General features: G+C 38.2%; 1 long non-coding RNA gene across 1 annotated transcript; it reads right to left on the reverse strand.

Moving 5' to 3' along the window:
- Positions 1-677: 677 nt before the first annotated feature.
- On the reverse strand, positions 678-12,729 carry LOC132041718 (uncharacterized). The gene is made up of 2 exons (XR_009411198.1): positions 12,284-12,729; positions 678-915 (listed from the first exon to the last, which is right to left on the reverse strand). It is a non-coding gene; the product is annotated as an uncharacterized LOC132041718 (long non-coding RNA).
- Positions 12,730-20,252: the final 7,523 nt, after the last annotated feature.

Genomic DNA, 20,252 nt, shown 5'->3' on the forward strand with positions numbered 1-20,252 from the left:
GGGAACAGAGGTGAACCTTAGTACCGCATTTCATCCCCGGACAGACAGGCAGGCTGAGCGTACTATTCAGATGCTCGAGGATATGCTGCGAGCATGTGTGATAGACTTCGGAGGTAGTTGGGATGATCATTGCCACTTATTGAGTTTGCATATAATAATAGCTACCATTCCAGTATCCAGATGGCCCCGTACCAGGCCCTATATGGGCGGAAGTGTAGATCTCCTATCGGATGGTTCGAGGTCGGAGAATCAATGTTGATCGAACCAGATTTGATTCAGTAGGCAGCGGAGAAAACTACAAGAAAAATCGCTATTAGTGACAGGAAAAATGGTCCCTAAAGGTCTGTTTTTAGTCCCTAAAGGCCAATAGCGACCAGAAAAATCTGGTCGCCACCCGTCACTATAGGTTCCGCCGCTAAAGGTCAATAACGACGAGCGTAGGTGACTGGTCCTTAAAACCCCCTTAGCGATCGGAGAATATCTGGTCCTTAAAACACTTTTAGGGACCATCTTTCTTGTCCCTAAACATCTTTGCCGACAAATATGTTCTCTCGTGATATTCATTTGCGACCAGAAGTTTTTCATGAACCATAAAATTGTTATCCCCTTGATTATAGATCTTCCTCTGTCATGTTATTTACAAGTATCATACAATTTACTTTATAGAAAACAAAAAATTATAAATAACATCATCCATTCATTTATATATTTTAATTAATTACACAAAAAGGAAATAAAGTAGCACTATAAACACTACATTGTGTAACAACCCCTCAGCTTAAAAACAAATATATCATCCTTATCAAATAATGTTAGCTTTTGCTTAACAGTCCTAGAAAAATGATAATCAACTGTCAACTTGTAGGAATTCTTCAACTTTTGTATCTCCACTTTGTTTACTCAAATCTGCATGACCTGCAAAAAGTACAGAAGAAAATTCTCTTACGAAAAAACTTAGAAAACCAACTATAAAAACTGGTTAAATAATTGTTAAACATATCTATTGCATAAACTAAAGAACATGTTCTGAAGTTAGTTACAATATAATTGTATAACTAAGCGTAGTAAAAAAGGTAACTACCATTCTTGAAAATAAGAAAACCAAGTGAAACAATCATTAAATAACGAAATCATTTTTACAACAATCTACAATAATGAGACAAAGTGAATTCTGATTGAAACAAAATACATCCTAATCAAATGCTCACAATCAATAAATAACATAACGAGATTCTAATAATATACAGCAATATGGGGTTTGGTATACCACTTTAAATGACTTAACTATTTGTGCATTTTATAACTCGACATACAACATATTTTTCTAACAGACCATGTACTAGCCAATGGTAATCTTCAACTGACTTTGCACATGTAAAAAAACTTATGTCTGCCAGGTGAACAACTTCTTCAAATGTTCTTTATTTAACTCTATAACACACTGAAAGTGAAACAAATATAGATAAAATACTTTCTTCTTAATTACATAGCTGGTTTTTGTTTCTCTGTACTCCGCTCTTGTTTTATTTTTAATATACATGCGGGCCATTATTTCAAAAAAAGGCTTTCTTCTTACTTTCAAGGAGCAGAAGTGTCATGACCCAACCCGTCGTGATGGCATTCACACTAACCCCCTGGTGGACGAACCATCCCCTTAACCAATTTCTCATTCATTAAATCAATTATAAACCATAAACAATGAAAATAACCATAAACGGTCTAGTCATGCCACAATAAGATAAAAGTGCGAAAATCTAAGCTATTACAACCACAAAGATCCGAAAGTCATCGTACAAGGCCTCTAAAACATAAAGCTGTCTAAGAATAAATAATTGGCTGAAACAGCATAAGTGTCTAGAACTGAAATAGACATCAATAAGGAAAGATCTTCAGGAGGCATGACATGGATAGGAGCTCACCCTCTGATCTGAACGAGAAATGGCCTCAGGCTAAAGGTGAGGTCTAGAAGAAGTCTCTGGCGCGCAATCTACACTAAAAAAGAGTGCAGCAATGTAGTATCAATACAAACACTATGCTTGGTAGATATCATAAGACGACTAAGATTAGTATCATGCATACATTTGTAAAACCAACAAAATAGGCAGACACGCACAACAACACAATAGCACAACAATATCTCAACAAGTCCGCAATGCACCACAAGAATGAGTTAAGTCTAATACAATGCAATCAATGATAGTATCTCAGCCATACACACATGCTAAAGGCTCTGTTCGCACGATAATCATGACTTGCAGGGGACCCATAGTGCCCATGTACCACTCGCTCCAGAACAGACCTCGGATCATGAGCTCATAACTATGCCACATCCTCACTCCCTATCAAAATGTGCCTTATATATGAAGTTATCCTACTCTCAGTCCCAACAATCATAATCCTCTATTTTATAGGTTTGTAATCACCTTAGACCTTTCCATTCAGAATTTAGGCAAAAAATCCCAATTTGGTGAACCCTAAGTCTCAACATATCATCTCAAATAATTAAGCAATTCCATCCGAGAAGGTGACAACCTCTTATAGATTGTATGAACAGTAATATGATCAATAATCCACAATTTAATTAAGGGTTTACTGATTCTAGGGTTCTAGGATTTTCTTACACCATTAGAGAACCTAGAACTAGCATAAGAACTTAAATGAGGAATGGAAAGGAACAAGTAATGGTTAGGACTTACCCTCAAGGAGGCTTCCACCAGGGTAATGAAATAAATCGCCTCTATTGCTCTGGGAACTATTTAGGGGAGTTTATGGCTAATGACTCGTACTTAGCAACATAAAAATGGGTTTACTGTTTCCCGACGATCGCTGCAGCGGTCAATCTTTCTGCCCCAGCAGTCCCGCTATAGCGGTCAGACACCCCGCTGTGGCGGACCTCATTAAAAGGCACGACTCACCATATCGGTCAATACCGCTATGAAGGCCCACTACCCGCTATGGCGGACTTCTCCTAAACCTATCTCACCTCAGTGGTGGTCAACACTCCGCTATGGCGATCCCGCTATAGCGGAACCACGCCTGCTACGGCGGTCACACCAGAACCAGAAACTTCTGGTTTTGCACCAAGTTTTCCCGAAATCCCGACATCAATCGAGGCCCACATACATAAACTAGATATGCGCACATAGGTAAAACACGCTATGGACTCACCCGTGGCCTCAAAATTGCTAACAAAGGTATAATTTACTAAGTCAACCCCCAAACAGAATAAAATAAGTTTTTAAACAAGTGCACAAAATACAATCAAGCATCTCGAAAACTAAACTATCCACTCCACCAAGTCATAATCAATCATCCGGACATCATAGAATCAACGAAAATTCAAAAAAGGTCCGTTTACCTAAAAGTCAACTGGTAAAATTCTTTCACTTAAGGATTATAACTCCTTAAGCTTTCACTAGACTCGCTCCTAGTTATAAAAATGGATCAACAGGGGTAAAATGGTCAAAATGCTAGGTCGTTACATCAAATACAAATTAAACAAATGTTTGTCCTCGAACGGATAAGGGAAGAAACAAGAGGAAAGGTACCTGACTAGGTGAAAAGCTAGGGATACTTATTACGCATATCGGACTCAGTCTCCTAAGTAGCCTCCTCAACGGAACGATTCTTCCACTGTACCTTCACTGACGCTATCTCTATAGACCTCAGCTTACGAACATCTCTATCTAAAATGGCAATAGGCTCCTCCTCATAAGATAAATTCTCATCTAGCAAGACTGAATCCCAACGAATGATGTAAGAAACATCACTGTGATATCTTTTCAGCATAGACACATGAAACACTGGGTGAACACCCGGCAAATCTGGAGGACAAGCCAACTGATAGGCTACCTCCCCCACACGGATAAGAATCTCAAATGGACCGATGAACCTAGGATTGAGCTTACCTGTTTCCCAAACCTCATCACACCCTTCATGGGCGAGACCTTTAACAAAACCTGCTCTCCAACCATGAACTCAAGATCTTGGACCTTTCGGTCCGCATAGTCTTTCTGTCTACTATGAACTGTTAAAATCTTATCCTGAATCACCTTAACCTTATCTAACAATTCTCTCAAACGATCAGTACCCATGGCCTCACCTCAAAGGCATCAAACCATCCTATAGGAGATCGGCATCTCCTCCCATAAAGAGCCTCAAACAGAGCCATATCAATGCTCGAATGGTAACTGTTATTATAAGCAAACTCCGCCAACGATAAGAACTGGAACCAATGACTACCAAAGTCAATCACACAAGCTCGAAGCATATCCTCAAGAACCTGAATCGTCCGGTCAGACTGACCATCTGTCTGAGGGTGAAAAGTTGTACTGATATCCAATCGGGTGCCTAACTCAACCTGCAAAGTCTTCCAAAATCGGGACGTAAACTGCGGGCCTTTATCAGATATGATGGAAATAGGGACCCCATGAAACCGAACAATCTCACGGATATAAATCTGGGCCAACTTCTGAGTAGTGTAGGTAATCTAAACTGGTATGAAATGAGCAGACTTAGACATAGTCAACCTACCTACTGTCACGATCCAAACCGATGGGCCATGGATAGTGCCCGAGCTAGACACTCGTATATGAACCTGCTAGATATAATCAAACTGAATTAATGACAATATATAAATTGTAAAAGTAGGTTGTAGGCTGATAATGTCATATATCAGAGTGAACCCGTCTCCGGAAGAGTCACAAATAACCAAAACAAAACAAAATATGCAAGCCGACAAGGGTACCACTATATACGGGAATATCCAAAATGAACTACGTCAATATAGCTGACCAAACATATATACAACCCACACATGTCTACAGACCTAAGAGTATAACAGTGAAATATCACGGGACAGGGCCCCGCCATACCCCTGGATATGCATAAGTCTATATCAAAGGATCTGTACCAAAATGACTCAAGCTCCGGAACAATGGAGCTCTCCAATCAGCTGGGCAGAAGTCTTAGGCTGGCGGATCACCAAACTGAGTGTCTGCACCTGCGGGCATGAAACGCAGCCCCCGAAGAAAGGGGGTCAGTACGAAAAATGTACTGAATATGTAAAGCATGAAACACAGTAGTGAAGGTCATGACTGAATGAAAAGATAACATGAGATAAGTATGATAATCAAGGGATACCAATGCATCTATACCCTATATGGTGAGTCATGCATATATATACTCTGTATACCATACCCGGCCCTTTAGTAAGGGACTCGGTTATGTAAATATATACTGTACCCGGCCCTTTAGTAAGGGACTCAGTTATATAAATATATATCATACCCGGCCCTTTAGTAAGGGACTCGGTTATATAAATATATACATATAAATGCATTATAACATAAGTAGCATGCATGAGAGCCCAAAGAACGCTATGACTCTATCGGAGTGACGTAAGGTCGGTAACCTCCGATTATATTATGGAGTAATCATCATCGCTCTATCTCACCTTGAAGGAACAATTATTATAAGGCAAGATCAACAACAATGAATAAAATTGAGAAAATCATGAAATAACTCAACATTCTCATAATAACATTGAAATCATAAACTTTGAACCTTTAAACATGAAATCATCATCATCATTATAATCATCATAAAATCATTCTCATCTTTAACATCATGAGAAGATTTAAGAATCATGAACTTCTAGCTTTTGAAAACGAGGAGGTTATGGAAACATTTATGGAATCATAACATAGGAATCATGCCTCTGAAAGAAAGGGACGAGCCTTAACATACTTGTTCAGCCTCCAATTATCTACACTTATTCGTCCGAGCTCGCAAGTCTACATTTAAGAGGATTCACACTATCGGTAGACTCATCGTAGTATACTCGTGCTAAACTTTCAAGTAAACCTTTCTAGAATCTGCCGAAATTTCGGCAGCATCTCCTCTGTTTATATGCCTAGCCCGAAATCTCAATTCAACAACCAACAGCAGCAACAACAATATCAACATTAATAACATCATCTCCAACACCAATATGTACCATAAAATATCCCTCACGACGTTTTTCCAATTTCCACAACCAACAACTTTATTATACGGCCATTTAATCACTCTATTTTCGTGAATAAACCAAAAGTAATATTAATAAAGAGAGATTCATACCTTATTCTTGTTGAAATAGAAATATCTTCAATATCCACTTTGAATCCACATGAAAATCCATTGCACAACAATACTAGAATTACGATCATGTGCTACCCGAGCCTCGACTAATCAAAATCACTCCAATTCCTCACTTTCTTTATGACATAAATACCCCTATATGTTGCTGAGCTCCCAATCTGATTTTTGGTGAAAAAAATGGGGTTTTGCCCCTTTTATAAGGTTCAAATTCGGGTGGGGTCACTGTAGCAGGTCGGTTACTGTAGCATTATTGTAGCACGCATTTCTGCTTTGTCAGCCGAACTTGTAATGTCCATAATTCTCTACTCCGATGTCCTATCGATGAGCGGTTTGTTGCGTTGGAAACTAGACTCGACGAAATTCATTTTAGGCTTTTGTTTCACTTCAAAACACTTCATATAATAAGATATATTCTTCCCTCAATTTGGACCAAAATTTTCACACGAAACTTTACCCATCCTTCCTCCAAAGTTGTACTACTCCATTTCTTCCACTCATTTCCTTATAAAACCTTCCGTTATACCTTATATACATCCTTCACTCATTAAATATACTTAATAATTCTTGCTCCTTATATTCCAAAGTGGTTTTACTTAACCATAACTCAACGTCCTTATGTTTCAAATTTGATAAGTGCTCTTCGAAGATACGGGGTGTAACACCTACAATGACCCAAATCGAATCAAACTTGCCTAAGGTCTTCGGAAGACCAACGACAAAATCCATGGCTATTCTCTCCCACTTCCACTCAGGAATGGGCATCCTCTGAAGCATACTTCCCGGTCTCTGGTGCTCGTACTTAACCTACTGATAATTTTGACACTGCGAAACAAACTCAATAATATCACGCTTCATCCTAGCCCACCAATAGTGCTGCCTCAAATCACGATACATCTTGATAGCACCAGGTTAAATAGAATATCTAGAACTATGGGACTCCTCCAAAATCGTCTTAATCAAATTATCAACACGAGGAACGCAAACACATCCCTTGATCCTTAAGACCCCCTCACTATCAATCATGGCCTCTTTGGCATCACCGCTCAAGACCTTATCACGAATCTTTCACAGACCTGCATCCTCAAACTGCTTTGCCTTAATCTAATCTAGAAGCGATGATCTTGCCTCAACACAAGCCAACACTCAGCTCGAATCTAAAATGACAAGCTTCATAAAACTGTTAGCCAAAGTTGAAACCTCCATGGCTAACAGACGCTCTGAAGCGATCAAGCGAGGCAAACTACCTATACTAGCTGACTTCCTGCTCAAGGCATCCTCTACCACGTTTGCCTTGCCAGGATGATATAAAATGGTAATGTCGTAATCCTTAAGTAAATCCATCCATCTCCGCTTCCTAGAATTAAAATTCCGTTGAGTAAACACATGCTGAAGACTTAGATGATCGGTGAATACCTCACAATGGACACCATAGAGATAGTGCCTCCAAATCTTTAGAGCAAATACCACTGCGGCCAACTCCAAATCATGGGTAGGGTAGTTCTTCTCATGAATCTTCAGTTGTCTGGAAGCATAAGCAATAACTTTCTTTCCCTGTATCAATACGACACCCAACCCAGAACGAGAAGCATCACCATAAACTATAAAGTCCTTGACCTCCATGGGCAATGCTAGAGTCAGAGCTGAAGTCAATAAGGTCTTGTGCTTTTGAAAGGTCTCCTCACACTCGTTGGATCACTAAAATGGTACTTCTTTATGAGTCAAACGGGTCAAATGTGAAGCAATTAAAGCAAACCCCTTCACGAACCGACCATAGTAACTGGCCAAACCTACGAAGCTGCGAATCTCTGTCACTGAAGTAGGCCTTGCCCAATCTCTCACTGCCTCAATCTTCGTAGGATCAACCATAATCCCCTCCTTCGATACCACATGACCCATGAAAGATACAGACTCAAGTCAAAACTCACACTTAGAGAACTTTGCATACAACTTCCTATCTCTCAACAACCCAGAACAACCCTCAAGTGTTTCTCGTAATCCTCCCTACTCCTCGAGTAAACCAATATGTCATCAATAAACACTATCACAAAAGAATCCAAGTATGGCTTAAAAATGCCATTCATCAAATCCATAAAAGCAGCTGGGGCATTAGTAAGCCCAAAAGAAATAACAAGAAACTCATAGTGCCCATATCGAGTCCTAAAGACTGTCTTAGGAATATCTTCGGCCCGAATCTTCAACTGATGATAACCCGATCTCAAATCGATCTTAGAAAATAGGGAATCCCCCCGAAGCTGGTCAAATAAATCATCGATACGAGGAGTGGCGTACTTATTCAGAATGGTGACTTTGTTCAACTGGCGGTAATCAATGCACATCCACATAGTCCCATCATTTTTCTTCATAAAAAGCACAAGAGTGCCCCAAGGGGAGATGCTTGGTCTAATAAACCCTTTACTCAGAAGGTCTTGAAGCTGCTTCTCCAACTCTCTCAACTCTGTTGGTGCCATCCAATATGGCAGAATAGAAATAAGGCGAGTCTCTGGCTCTAAGTCAATACAGAAATGAATATCACGGTCGGGTGGCATACCTGGCAAGTCCGCGGGAAATACCTCCGCAAACTCATACACCACAGGAACTGACTCAAGTGGTGGAAGGTCAACACTAGTATCACAAATATATGCCATATAGGCCAAACAACCTCTATCAACTAACTTCCTAGCACGAAGGAAAGAAATAATCTTCTTTGGGAAGGGACTAGGGGTACCCTTCCACTCAAGTCTAGAAATACCCGGCATAGCTAACATGACTGTCTTGGCATGACAGTATAGAATCGCATGGTAAGGATCTAGCCAAATCATACCTAAAATAACATCGAAGTCTACCATATCAAGAATTACTAAACCATCCCACATACCATAACCCATAAATATGATAGTACAAGACCGATATACTCTATCTAAAACCACTGAGTCTCCAACTAGAGTAGATATATGAATAAGAGCATCAAGAAAATCACAAATCATATCAAGACACATAGAGAAATACGTGGACACATAAGAGAATGTAGAACCTGGATCAAAAAACACAGAAGCCGTCTGGTGACAGACTGAGATGTTACCTGTAATGACTACATTAGAACCCTCAACCTCTGATCTGCCAGGAAAGGCATAGTAATGAACCCATCCACCACTAGCCTGCGAATCTCCACGATCACCCTGTCCTGATTGAACTCTGCCCCTATTGGGCTAATGTCCACCTCTATCTGATTGAGATCTGCCTCTGCTAGGCTGGGTGCCATCTCTACCAGCTGTGTGGCCACCACACCCAGTCTGAGCACGATCCCTACCATAAGATCCTCCTCCTCTAGCTGATAAAACTAGAGCCCTGGGAGCCTGGTACTGAGCACTCTGGCCACTCTATCTAAGTCTGGGACAATTTCTCTTAAAATTCCCCAGCTCACCACACTCAAAACATCCACGGTCTAGTGTCGGCCGTTGAAAAGAAATAGAAGAAGCAGATAACCACCATGGTCTGAAAATCTGGCCTGTGAATTCCCTGGTTGACTAGAAGAGTACTGACCGGCCCCTGATGGGCCTCTAACCAAAGCCTGCATAGCTGACTGAATAGGACGTCCCGAATAAACCTGGGAACTCTGTCCGCGGGAGAATGAACCACTGAAGTTACCACCCTTGCGGGCCTTCTTCTCTACATACTTACCATAATTATCCTGTCTAACAGACTCACAGGTCTTAACATGGAAAACATAAGGACATAATATTTGTAAACTTTACATTTTAGATCAATCTGTAGACATGGCAAAATTGGACTAGATAAGATTAATAATCTGATCAATCTGCCGACAAGTTTTCTTAAGTTGCGTGGGTTTCCTGGCATTCAACACATAGCTATGCATACATAAAGATGAAGGGATTAATGTCTTTGCATAAAATTTTGAAAGGTCCTAATGGGTAGAATCAAAGATATAAGACATAAATAAAGACATGTTAATGTAACCTCAATCTGAAAGTGAATCATTTAGTGGAAGTACTAAAATACTATTTCTCTACATGAGGGAGGCATAGGAGAGCACAACAGAGAGTATAAAAGAACTTCAGGGAAAAACTGTGCTTACTGTAAAAGTATTGGTTGAGGAAGAGATGAACAATCAACGTTGTTACAAGTTCACAGCGAGACGAACCTTTGTTTCTGATATGCACTGCCTCTAGATTAAGGCGTACCTGATGTTAAACCTAATAGAAAAATGATTACAATTAATACAAAAAAATTTCATACAACTCTAAATTTTGCATAAATGAGAAAGAAATCGAATTTGAAGCTAAACATAGTAGTGTTTTAACAGTTGCACAAGCAGAGTACCTATCGAAAACTTTCTAAATAATTTGAATGTAGAGTACATTATATTAGTCCGGCTTTCCCTTACAATGGTATTTATGCAATCAGGATGGTATTTGAGTCTTTGCCCTCACCATCGACTAAACTACCTAAGTTTAAATTTTTTAATATTTAATATAAAAAGAGCTACTAAATATGCAACTCTTTTACGGCACATAATCAGCTACTAAGAAGATGTTGATATCCGAAAACAGAGCTCTTAGTCAGGTTGAGAATTTTGAAACTTTGTAGTGTAGAAAGAAAAACCAGCACAATGCACAGTAGCAAAAAGCATAATTTGCTAGCATGGGAACACAACATTTAACAGGTTCAATTTGAGACTGATTCTCTTGTCCTCCAAAATATCTTACAAGATTCATGGATCACTCCATGGGAACTGAGAAATCAGATTGAAAAGATCAAACAGGACATGAGAGCAAGACAAAAGTGCGCATCACTCATGTTTTCAGGGAAGGCAACAAGCTAGCAGACTTTCTAGCAAATCAAGCTTTGGATCATTCAGAGATCAAAGTACATGACTTTATACTCATGCTATCAAAAGGAAGAAGAATTCTCAACATGGACAAATCAAAACTTCCTCAACTGCGGATTAGAACAAGGAGGATTCAGCAGCTTGACTTTCAACAATGATGCTACATGTATGGATAATCATATGGTGTTTTCACAGATTGGGATGGTGTTTTCACGTATCATTGGGACAAACATCAAAGCTGATACATCGGGATCACAAATGGCATACTAGCTTAGGCATACAGGATAGACTGGTCATATAAGACAGTTCTTTATTTTTTTTAATACTAGCTAGTTCATATTATAGACATGTTGTAATAGACTGTTTCTTTAAATTCTGCATTTATTAATAAAAAGTTCTAACAGGCCTGGTTTGTTAGAGCACAATTTGATTAAAAAAAATGGTTTAGCTATATGCTACCACTCACTCAAATACACAAAATAAATTAATGTTTTGAGTAAATTGTTACTAACTTTATGTGCTTCAACTTAATGGTCATTCTCGTGAATTTGGACATCACATTGTTGAGCTAATAACAGTTCTTCAAAAAAATATATAATGGTATCAATAGTTTTTTTGTTTGAGTTCTTCCACACTAGATTTCTTATTTTTAGCAAAGGGTTTTAACCTTTGCTTATGAGAAGTAAAATATCGCCAATAGAACAGTTGAACAATTTTTTTTTGATGAATTAAAAATAGAAAACTTAATGCATGGACACGTAATTGCTACACTTACAGCCACATAAGAAGTCATAAACCCCCAACTTTATCAAACTAGAACTGAAAAAAATACCAAAACAACCCCAAAGGAAGTTCTAATCCTAACAATGCTTGGTAAAATTGCACAACAAATATCATGAATTCAGGAGTATAAAAACTTCAATACTGAAAAACAAACCCAAAAATTCTCGCATTTAACAAACCATATAACCCCAAACTATTTCAACATGAACTCATTATTCTTGAATTTAATACCATTTTAAGCAGGTGCTCTTTTAGAAGTAGAAAAACTGTCAACTTTAATGAAGGGTCTAATTCAGGAGGATACGAGAATAGTATCATAAATCTCGCCAGTTAGAATAGAATTAAACACAAAGGATCTGCAAAAATCAGGCCGATTAAAACTAAAACAAAGAACCCTGGGTATTATCAAACCGATTCAACATACAATCAAACAAGAAAATCTAAAATCAAGCAAAAATTAGTGTTGCATCTTATAAAATTTTGGAAAGTAAAAGGTTGGAGAAGAAAACTCACTATAATACTCGATGGTTGTGGATTCGAGCCGAGCGAGAAATGCCATGGTTAGATTTTGAGATTTGGGATTTTAGGGTTTTACATCTTCTCTTTGAAAGAGAGAGTGAGACGAACAATATTTTGAGAGAGCAACATTTTAATTGGAGAATTTGTTTTATTTCTTTATTTTTTTAATAAGGTAAATTAGAAGAGGCGCCTTTTGTCCCACTCAATTTAGGAATTAGGGACCGGATATCAATAACTTCAACGACCAGATTTAATCCCTTCGCTTATCTCAAAGTTAAAATTGAATATTAAAGATTAAGAAAAAATCTCGTCCCTATAGGTATACTTTTAAGGACCAGATTTGTACCCCGTCGCCAAACGTTTGTCGCTAATAAGTCTTTTTCTTGTAGTGAAGGTTAAGCTTATATAGGAAAGGTTATTGGCAGCTCAGAGTCACCAGAAGTCTTATGCAGATAATCGACGGCGAGACCTGAAATTTCAGGTAGGTGACTGGGTATTCCTGAAGGTATCGCCAATGAAGGGCGTTATGAGATTTAGCAAGAAGGTCAAGCTTAGCCCTAGATACCTTGGACATTACAGGATTATGTGTAGAGTGGTCCAGGTGGCCTATGCGTTAAATCTCCCTTCAGACTTGGAGTCTGTACATCTAGTCTTCCATGTGTCTATGCTTCGTAAGTGTATTGGAGATCCTTCCAGAGTCGTACCTATTGATGATGTTTATGTTATAGAGCAGTTATCATATGAAGAAGTCCCTATTGCCATCTTAGATCGACAGGTCAGTAGGTTGAGAACCAAGGTCGTGGCATCGGTAAAGGTACTTTGGAGGAACAAGAATGTTGAGGAGATAACTTGGGAAGCCAAGAAAGACATGAGGACCAAATCTCCGCACTTGTTTCTGCTCTAGGAGGAGATCCATACTAAGACATCATAGCCTTCAGGTGCGTATATGTTACTAGATTCTGTTATTGGTCGTGTGGGGCCACTGTTGTTAGTGATTGTTATGGCCTTGTGTGGCATTGTATAGTTTGATTTGCCGTGTGGCAGGTTGGTAGTGGTACAGTTACAGAGGAGACTCTGTTGAAATTTCTATAAGATTCCTGAGAGTTTAACATTCGAGGATGAATGTTCCTAAGTGGGGGAAGGATGTTGAACCTCGTAAATTTGCGTCGTTTGTGTCTTAAGTAAACTAACATAAACCCGAAGAGGCTATGGAACTCCTATAAGGTTAAGGAAGACCTTTAAAAAGTGTTAAGTAAGTATTTAAAGGTTCCGGGGTCAAGTGAATCAAAGGAATTAAATTTGTTAAAAATCGGAAAAAACCTGGCAGAATTCTGGACAGGATTTTGATCCAACTTTAGGGAGGTATATCTTTTAGCATATGAGGAGTTATGGAAAGCATAAATAAGTAAATTAAAGTTCAGAGAGTCTTCTTTTCAATGCAACTGGTGTTGACACCTAATTTTTCACCTCCCATAATATATTTTAATGATTCAGAGTGCCCGGGTAATAAATAAATGAGCTGAGCATTTCTAAAGTCTTAAATGATTTTTTGTAAATTGTCCAGGTTAATATTTCTTTCCCTTAAATTAATGAAAGAGACTTTCATGCATCATAAATTTATTTAGAAATTAATGAGTGTTTTATAAGCATTTTTATAAGATTTTGTTAAGCTTAATTGAATTAGAAAAAGAAAAAAAAAAGAAGGATTTTCATTTAGTTAGTTATTTTAAAACTATCAAATTTTTGCAAATATTTCATTCTCTTTTAATATTTGAAAGTCTAAGTAATAATTTAGATAATTAACCATTTTAACCATTTAAATTTCTAATTTTTTATATAATCTGCAGGATTTATCAAAAATAGGTATAATTGCCCATAAATGTTTCAATTAGGTTGATTAATTAATCAAGTGGTGATTACTGCAAATTGATCATTTTTATAAATATATTTTGCCTTGGCCATAATTAAATTAGCCAAATCATAATTTACAGAAATTAGAGTAATTTTACAAAATAAGTCTGTTAATGTTTTATTTCAAACAAACTATTTTAATTTTTCTTAATTGATAATTATATAGTTTAATGTTTCAATTTTGATGGTTAATCCATTAAGGACACTTTAGGCCCATAAATAATTTGACCGACTTTTCTTTATTTATTTTAATAAAATAATTACGACCTAATTTTTTATAATTAATACTTTTTCAGTTTTAATGATTTTCTATAATTACTCGTTTTATGTATTGGATATGCATATGTATACACCAAGTATACATATACACATACAAAATATATATATATATATATATATACACACACACACTTGGTGTATACATAAGGCCATTTAATATTAAGACACGGATTTGGACCGAGTCTAACCCAAACCATGCTGTGACCATGCGCAAAACCCTTAATTCAAAATATCAGACAAACCCCCCACCCCTCATTTTTCATTTTTTCTTTTCTACCCCACCCCGCTTCACTCTCTCTCTCTCTCTCTCTCTCTCTCTCTCTCTCTCTCTTACCACTTCCATGAAACCCTAGCCGCCGCCCCTAAAATCATCACCTTTCTCATGCCAAAAATGGCATGTTCGCAGATATAGGCTGACATGCACAGTAGTTGTGTGCCTATAATGGTGAAAGCTTTAATGTTTACTTGATTTCTGGGCTCAACCTTACCCGAACGTGGTAAAATCTTCACTTTAGTATATTGTTTTCAAATTTTCTGTCAAAATCATTTTTATTTGCTGTTTTTAAGATTATTTTCGCTGGTATTTTGCTATTGGTTCATTTTCATTAGGCCAGATCGACCCAAGAGGGCCAGATCTGACCGTGTATTCGCTTGTTTATGATCTAGACCGTTGGTTTGTTGGTTAATCTGCTAGATGGTAAGGAAAGGAATTTTTCCCACACCGGTGTTTGTTGATTTCGTTTTGAACTTCGGGGTTCTAAAAATAGAACCCCGGTCTTTGCACAAAGGAGGGATAGTTTTTGAGAGAAAAAAGTCAAAAACTGGAAAAATAGCAAGGAAATAGATATAGAAAAGAATTTTAGAAAAGGAAGTGAAAAACTTAGATTTTTCAAAAAGATATCCTAGTGAAAAAGAATTTTAGATTACCTAAACCAAAGAGTTGGTTTTGTTTAGTCGAAATATTTGGTCCTCATTTGTTTGTTTTCTTCGTGTGTGGCTGAGTTTGTCGATTTAGAAGCACAGAGGCTCTCAAATCCATTCTTCCCTTGGCTGCGCGTTTAAAAAGTAAATCTTAATTTGGTTTATTTCATTTTTATTTAGCATTTAATATTCTTGTCACGACCCAACTCCGTAGGCCGCGACACGTGCCCTAGTTGGGCACTCATACGTACCTTAACCTAAATTAGCAAAATATTACAAATAAGCAGAAATAATAATCCAATGTAGTCCGGAGCTGGGCATGACGCAAGGCCGATAAGGCCGTCACAAAACATAGATAAGCCATAATCGTACGCAACACTCACGAGCATATACGTAACCCACACTACATGTCTATGACCTCTACAGAACAAAACATAGCCATATGACGGGACAGGGCCCCGCCGTACCCAGAATAAATACGTACCTATGTAGCAAAAAAATTTCATATCAAAATATGGGCTCCGGACAAAGGAGCACTTCATCAGCTGGGCAGATAACCTAAGCAACGGATCCACAAATCGATCATTCCGTACCGCGCGGCACGAAACGCAGCCCGAAGAAAGGGGTCGCACGGAAAATATACCGGAATATAAACAGAAAAATGTAATAAACAAAACTAAAAATCGGAAACGAGAATGTGCGGAAAACGAACGAGATGCATAGCAAATCAAAAATGCGTACTCGAAATCATACGTAATGCATGCAGAAAAAAAAGAAAACATATGCAAAAGCCGGCCCCGCTTATGGGACTCGGTGAACAAATGGGGAGGCGCTCCCTTCTGTCCCGCGCCAAAACACATCATACTTCAGAGTAGGGAATATCTCCAAACAAATCATAACACACCAAGTGGCCACATCACATCACATAATCAGATATCAAATATATGTACATGGCACATCATACTTCGGACCCATGTACATGTCATACCTGCCCCCTCACACCGAGGCACGGCGAACAATGCAGAGGAAAGCGCTTGAGAACATATCCTGGCCCGGGTCGGGGCGGGGGAAACATCGAGGCATCCACGAGTGGAGTAGTGGGAAACCAATGCAATAAAAATAACATATATATTTCCGGAGACTCGATGAGGCATATCGTATGTCAAATCAAATCAATGAAATCGGACGGAGTCATAGTACGTACCTTTCGGACATCACGGAGGATTATGTCGTAATGGAACATTCGATTCGTGATACTTATCAAAGCACGTCATAGAACTTAACGGAATATTTAAAACAGCTTTTTAAGTAATAAATAGAAGAGTAGCTAGAACGTTCTCTTTAAATATTGTTCAAAAATCATTCATTTGCATAATAGAAATAAGTTCGGGAATAGCGGGCCCACCTCGGGTCAAATGAGGTGGCGGGCGTAAATTTTAATCATTGGGCTCCATAAAGTTATTTTGGAAAGTTTCGAAGCGATTCGGGTTCATTTGCAAAAGATGCAAAGGTTGAAGCATTCTTATATCCAAAAGCAAGCTTTATGATTCAATTGTATTGAACGAATAGTATTCAAAATCAAACTTGAATTTCTAGGAGCAGAATTATCCCTAAAGTTCCGTTTTCGGCCTAATAGGTCTAGGACGTGCCAAATAAAGAATAGGTACGCTTTACATACCTTTCCTGCTCTTCACGATCGCCAAAACGCCGATCCTGTTTCGTCAAAAATCTTTTTCTTCAACCTTCTTCACTTCACCACTTCATCCAAACGACAAAACCAATGGTTTATCTTCCGAAATAATTGCACCACGTTGTAAAGGGACCTTGAATTAGTATAAATACCACAAGAAAATAATTTTGGGATCAAGATTTTGAGGGGTGAAATTTCACCCATGGCAGCCGAGAGTCTCTCTTCCTCTCTCTTTTTTTTTGCTCTTGTTTCTTTGTTCAATTGTTCTTGAATTTTCTTGAACTCTCATGTCCCTTAAATAATTTGTTGGTCACATGCTCCATCACATGACCAACTCATTAAAATTGGGCCAAAACAAGGCCATGGCCGGCCAAGCCTTGGCCTTGGGCCAAGTTTGCTTCTTTTTTTTCTAGCCCAATTTCCTTAGCCCATATTTTTTGGTGATCCATGAAACCATTTTCCGACATTCCAATTTCGCCCTTAGTCTTTTCCGATATTTCCACATCTACATTTTCCATAGCCAACTTATGAACCAAACAAAATCAATACATTACAATGTCCTTAACCTTCCTTAATATTTCCGCGTCAATATTTCCTTAAACATCCCATGCACATTAAGTAAGATCCAATCGGAACCTCAATTCCTACCATTCCGACTTATTTCCGATTTTTCCGAATACGCACAAAATGCGAGGTGTAACAATTCTGCTTAGTTTGGATATGTTTGTAGGTTGATTATGATTATATGTCCATGTCTTGTTGGGTTCTATACTTAATGTATGATCCTTTGGGTAAAAACATAATAAGAATGAATGAAAATGTCATGTTAAAGTTCTTTAAAAGGGAAGGATGACTGTTGAACTGTTTTGGTCTTGTTTGTTAATGAAATCCTGAGACTTTGTGAAGTTGTAAGTAAGTTACTGGGCAGGTCCCTTTCCCTTTCCCTTTGCCTTTCCTCTTGAATTATTGTTGGCTTACTGAGCATGATCTTGAATAGAACAAATGTGACAAGTCCAACTTAGCTTCAAAAAAGGTGATAAGGGAGGTGAAACAGGTTATGTGTGACATAGTTGGACCTGGTTGGGTTGATGACAGTGTGTACTTGTGATTACAATTAAGCATCACCATTTTATAGTCAGTCATGAATTACTCTATTTGTGAAGTAAAGTTTGTTGACAAAAAATCTTAACTAGGCTGTTGGAATTTGACCATTACTTCTGGATATAGCCTCTAATTTTTTTTTATTTTTTTTTTGGGATTGAATGAATAGAGGAAGATTTAGATAAAAAAATATGCATCTTTTGTGCTAAATCTCTAAGTGTGATAGTGGAGGTGTCTCATTTGCTCCTTTCCTCTTAAATAATCTTACGCCTAGAATAAAATAGGGCAAGATAAGCTGATTGTTGTTTGTTGTCTAATAATGGAACAAAGGTGAAGTAGGATCATGCCCCAGGTTTATGGTTTGCTTGTTAGTTCATGGCTATGACTGTGCTTGTATAATCACCTAATGTAGATTGTGTGTGATCATCTATGACTTGTGACAAGTGTGTGCTAAGTGTCCATGATTCATGACAGAAGTCCTAGAAACTATTATGAACATGATACTTAAAAAATATCAATCCTGTTTCCTTTTGATTTGCTTAAGGCTGTTTTGTCTTGTTGGAATTTGTCTGCTTGTGCACATGGTATTCATAACTTGACTTAATAGTCTAAATCATAGGCTCCACATCTAGTAGTAATTTACCTCCCTAAATGTGTGGAATTTGATGGGAAAGTAAGAGAAAATAGGAGAAGTAATGGAACCACAAGATCAGGTCCTCATTTAAAGCTGACTAAGATTGTTTTAGTTGCTAAATGGCTAATGGATTAACTGTCAACTTTGCCACCTAGTCATATTGAAGCTAAAAAAGGTATAGAATAAAGAATGAAATGAAGGTGGTGATTAAGGGGAGGTCCCTTTCTCTTTTTTGTGACTGCTTTTGCTGACACTGCTTTGTTGATTGGTTTTACTTGAAGAATGAAGTAATCTGTCATGAAAAGTAAAGGACTAATACATCTTGCTCTTGAATCTGTGATTTTCTTCACCTATATATGAGTCTAAATTTGGTAAAAGGTCATGAATGTTCAAATTTTTTAGTCTAAATATTGAAAGAAGAATGAAAAGAAGCAACTTAACTTTGATTTGTCCAAGTCCTGAACAATTTAGATTGGGGCTTTACTTTGGAATATGACAATTCTCTTTATGCTCCTATCTGTGTAAAACAACATGATATAGTAGTTATAATTCACTGTTTGTAGACTGTAATAGGCTTAAAAAGGGTAGGTACAGATAAAAAGTGTCACGACCCGAGCTACGGGCCGCGACGGGTATCCGAGGCTAACCACCGAACACCACTCACTTACCTGCTTATCTGCTATTAGCCATACTATATGCTCATAATCAGGTAAACCGGAATTTTCGAAATACATTTGCTTTTATAAACATAAGCCCTTCGGCTATCCAAAATAATATATACATGCATATACATAAAAGCCATGGGACCGGACTACCCACACTGCGTATCTACGAGCCTCTACTGAAATAATAGACATCTGGACGGGACAGACCCCGTCATGCCCAAAACATGATTATATATATATATATATATATATATATATATATATATATATATATACAAAAAGAGAAATCAGTCACTGCCGGAATATGGAGTGCTCTCAAATCAACCTGCTAGCTCCTATGAGTCCGGGGCCACCTCCCTCGTCTACCGTGGGCATGAACACGCGTCCGAAGAAAGGACGTCGGTACGAATATTGTGCGAGTGTGAAGTATAAACAATAATGAAGCATCAATAAACCGAGGAGGCATAAAACAAGGAGCAATCAGAATGCGATCGAATCATAAGGATGATCATGCGTCGACTTACTTTCGTACTCATCATCATATCATATATACATAATCGTAATAGCTGCCCGACCATATAGGTGCGGTGTAATAATCAATATCATTAGCATCATCAATAGCCCGCATCCGGTGATATTATCTCATGCCGCCCACTAGCGGTGTCTGCCCGTGCCATTTGGCTATGGTGTGTATAACCGCCCGTGGTGTGTGCCCGGCCATATAGGCGCGGTGTGATATCATCATATACTCTATCATAACAC

Source organism: Lycium ferocissimum, unplaced genomic scaffold (genome assembly GCF_029784015.1).
Source record: "Lycium ferocissimum isolate CSIRO_LF1 unplaced genomic scaffold, AGI_CSIRO_Lferr_CH_V1 ctg11354, whole genome shotgun sequence".
NCBI lineage: Eukaryota > Viridiplantae > Streptophyta > Magnoliopsida > Solanales > Solanaceae > Lycium > Lycium ferocissimum.